This window comes from Bison bison, unplaced genomic scaffold (assembly GCF_000754665.1).
Source record: "Bison bison bison isolate TAMUID 2011002044 unplaced genomic scaffold, Bison_UMD1.0 scf7180017864375, whole genome shotgun sequence".
Classification (NCBI taxonomy): Eukaryota; Metazoa; Chordata; class Mammalia; order Artiodactyla; family Bovidae; genus Bison; species Bison bison.
This window is the reverse complement of record NW_011494947.1, coordinates 3,942,556-3,946,884: the sequence shown is the minus strand read 5'-3', so window position 1 is coordinate 3,946,884 and position 4,329 is coordinate 3,942,556. Positions and strand designations below refer to the sequence as shown.

General features: G+C 52.0%; 1 non-coding gene across 1 annotated transcript; it reads right to left on the bottom strand.

Moving 5' to 3' along the window:
• Window positions 1–4,250: 4,250 nt before the first annotated feature.
• TRNAG-UCC lies at window positions 4,251–4,322 on the bottom strand. The gene has a single exon. It is a non-coding gene; the product is annotated as a tRNA-Gly (tRNA).
• Window positions 4,323–4,329: the final 7 nt, after the last annotated feature.

The following is a 4,329-nucleotide window of genomic DNA, read 5'->3' as shown; positions in this document are numbered from 1 at the left end:
CGGTGCTCAGCCTTCTTCACAGTCCAACTCTCACATCCATACATGACCACAGGAAAAACCATAGCCTTGACTAGATGGACCTTTGTTGGCAAAGTAACGTCTCTGCTTTGAATATGCTATCTAGGTTGGTCATAACTTTCCTTCCAAGGAGTAAGCGTCTTTTAATTTCATGGCTGCAGTCACCATCTGCAGTGATTTTGGAGCCCAAAAACATAAAGTCTGACACTGTTTCCACTGTTTCCCCATCTATTTCCCATGAAGTGATAGGACCGGATGCCATGATCTTTGTTTTCTGAACGTTGAGCTTTAAGCCAACTTTTTCACTCAAGGCAACCCAAATGTCCATAGACAGATGAGTGATTAACAAAATGTGGTTCATCCATACAATGAGATATTATTCAGCCTTAATAAGGAATTCTGACTCCTGCTACAACATTTTGCTAATATTATACTAAGTAAAATATGCCAACCACAAAGACAAAAATCGTATGACTCCACTTACATTTGTGTGTGTTAGTCACTTGGTCACGTCTGACTGTTTGTGACCCCACTGACTAGCCCGCCAGGCTCCTCTGTCCATGGGATTCTCCCAACAAGCATGCTGGATTGGGTTGCCATGCCCTTATCCAAGGGATCTTTCTGACCCAGGGATTGAACCAGTGTCTCTCGTGACTCGTGCATTGCAGGTGGATTCTTTACTTCTGAGCCACTAGGGAAGCCCAATTCCACTTATACGAGGTCCCTAAAGTAGTCAAGATCATAGAGTCAGAGGACTTCCTTGGCTGTCCAGTAGTTATGACTCCACGCTTCCAATGCAAGGGGCATAGGTTCCATCCCTGGTCAGGGAACTAAGATCCCACACACCAGGTGGTGTGGCCAAAGAATAATAACAATAAAAAAAGATCATCGAGTCAGAAAGTAGCATGTGTGGTTGCCACGGAGTGAGGGAGGAGGGAGTGGGGAGTCACTGTTTAACAGAGATTCAGTTGGGAAGATGAACATAGTTTTGGAGATGGGTAGCTCAACAATGTGAATGTGCTTAATGCCACTGAGCTTATACTTGAAAATGATTAAGATGGTAAACGTTGTGTTTTGTGTATTTTACAATTGAAAAAAAAAAAAAAGACTTTGAAGATTGCCTTTGCCAGAAGCCACCATCAAGAGATGTCCTCATGTAGCGGGACAGAGGGTGGTCTGCATAGAGGCTTTAGGCAGCCCTCTGCCCTGCCGCTGGAGCCAGGCCCCCTGGAACATCCACGACTCCGCCATGAAAAGACCGAGACCTCCATGATAAGCAGGGCTGCTCGGGGCTCCCTCTGTCCTAATCCTCCCGTTACCTGGCTTCACCTCTCAGTTCCCTGAAATCCTCTCCTCCAAAGACTTTTCAGCCCCTCCCCCAGTGGCCACTTCCAAGGCCATAGCTGGATCTTGGCTTCTCCAGGGACAGCCTCCCCCACCTGGAGTCTCCACTACCAGCCTCTCTTTCTACAACTCCTGTATTTCTCACCTCCTATCTTTCCACACAGTCCCTCTGAGACCTTGAACCTGATCATTCCTTGCCCAGCAACCTGTGACCCCCTTTTCCCTGTTCTTCCCCTCCCCGTCACCTCTGCCTCTCTTCACTCAGGTTACAGATGAATCCCTCGGTTGCAGCCACCCTCAGCCCCCTGCCCTTTCCCTCCACCTATTTGCTGGACAAATGCTGGTCTCAGTGGAGTCCAACGTGCTGCCTTTAGTGCTCCGGCCCCCAAGCATGGAACTGGTGAGGGGCCTTTGCATCTTGTTGTCTCCATTTCCCTTCTCTGGCTTCTCTGCAGCGCCGTGTCACCCACATCCCCTCTTCTGGATCGTCCTTATCAGCAGGCAACAAACATGCTGGAATGTCTCCCACATTAAAAAAAAACCCACCACCCTTGACCCCCAAATCCCTCAACTTCAGCCTGGTTTATCTGACTGTCTTCTAGGACACTCCATCATCAGGGTGGTCTCTCCATGACCCCTCTCCTCCTGTGATCTCCTGAGCCCACTGCAATCAGTGATGAGCCACTCCACCCAAACAGCCTTTGCCAAGGTCAGTGCTGACCACTATGTGGCTGGCCCCAGAGGTTACCCTTGGTCTACTCGCCAGCAGCAATGGGCACAGCTGGCTACTCCCCCTGCTCTGAATACGCCCTTCTCTTGACCTCCCAGCTCTCCTCTTGCTCCTCATCTCCCTGTTAACCTGGACCTGCCCCAAGGCTGGATCCTGACTCCGCTTCTTCTGTCTGTCCGTAGCCATCCATGGATGGTCTCTTCCTTCCATGGGGCTGAGAACCAGCTTTCCAGGGACACCCCCCTGCCAAAAGCCACCTGCCTCTAGCCGGCCCCCTGCACCTGCACTCCAGGCCTCCCCAGCATCTCTGGTGGACAGCTCACGGCTCCTGACGCTTAACCGGTCCCAAACAGTGTGTCCCCCCACCCGCTAGCCTCCAACCTGCCCTCCCACAGCAAATGGAAACACTTGCTTTCATTGTCTCAGGTCAAAACGCTTGGAAGTGTCCTTGACTCCTGCCTCTCTCGTATCCTGATCCAGACCAGCGAGTCTTGTCAGCTCTAACTTGAAACATGCGGGAAACCTGGCCCCTTCTCCTGGGCTCCTGGGCCCCGGGGGCCAGCCGCCACCCCTACTCCTCTGTATTAGCTGACCTTCTCCAGGCTTCACCCTCTCGTTCCTCTTCAGCCTGTTTCCCACACTGAAGCCCAAACCATCCTTTTAAGATGCAAGTCCAACTGTGTCTCTTGCAGGCTCAGAATCCTCCAGAGGCTCTCAAGGCAGGGAGAGGGAGGTGCAAAGCCCTTGTTCCCCAGTCCTGATCTGATCCCAGCTCTCCCTTACCTTTCAGACCCCTTCTGAGCCCTGTTGTGGGTAGGGCTGTGTGTTTGGTCTTGGCTGGCTCCCCTGGTACCATGACGCGCACCCAGGCCACACAATGGTGCAAACTGGATGAATGAGTAAGCCAGGAACAGGCCAAGGCCTTTCCCTGGGAGGCTCCACCCTGCGCTGGAGCCCGGCCCAGCTTCCTCCAGTCCCTCCGCCTGCCCCGGGCTGCACCTGGCCCCCGGCCCCTCCCCCTAGGCCAGGTGTGCAGCCTCAGGAACTGTTCTGTCTAGTTGCCAACTCTCGTCTGCAAAGGGGGTGCCCCAGGGACCAAGGATTTGTGGGGCTACCAAATCCTCGTGAGCCCGTGTGAATCTCGTGGTTACCCTCCCAGGGGCCCTTCCTTCTACTGGTGGGCGTGGCAGAGGGAGCAGCGACCACGCCCCTTACGACACACCCCCTTTGGTCACGCCCCTCTTCAAGCCGACCGAGCTCCAGGAAGCCCAGACTTGCAAAAGTTGGCATCCAGGAGTCAGGTCCCTCAAGCTTCTCATCTTCACTTTGACCAGGGGGAGGCCACTTGTCCCAAACGGGGAGTCGAGGAATCCAGATTCAAGTTCAGAGCCTGTTGCGGGGAGCTTAAGGACCCCTCCAGCACGTGCCCCCAAATAGCCAGGAGCCTTGCTTCTCACTTCTGACATGACATGACACCAGGAGCTGAACAGAAATAGAACTGCAGGGATCTGCTCCAATCTGCAGGCTAAACTGAATTAATGTATAGGAATTCTCAGTAAACTAAGTTTCTTTACTTAAAATTTTCTTATATGCTTAACACCTGCCAATATTTGTCTGTACGTAACATTCAATAATAATAATTGCTGTCACCTATGCCAATCTGGGCCTTTCGCAGTGGCTCAGCAGTAAAACATCCTCCTGCAACGCAGGAATGCGGGTTCCATCCCTGGGTTGGGAAGATCCCCTGAAGAAGGGAAGGGCAACCCACTCCAGTATTCTTGCCAGGAAAAACCCATGGACAGAGGAGCCTGGTGAGCTATGGTCCATGGGATCACAAAGAGTTGGACACAACTGAAGCTATTCAGCAACATGCCAATGTTGTCTATTAGACATATCCCAGGAATTGTGCTCTTTCCATACAAATGTCTACAATCTACAGAAAGCTTGTGTTGGATTAATGCTACCATCTTAACGACAGAGGAGCAAACTGAAGCTCCAAGAAGGGAAGCCAGTTGCCTAGAATCCCACAGCTGGCTTGGATTGCAGCTGAGATGTGAACCCAGGTCCAGGGAGCTCTAAAGCCCTTGCTCTACCCATCACCCTCTCCCATCTCCTTTTTTCCTTTTTTGGCCAATCTGCTAGGCATGTGGGATGTTAGTTTCCTGATCAGGGATTGAACCTGTGCCCCTGCATTGGAAGCGCAGAGTCTTAACCACTGGACCACCGGGAAAGTCCCA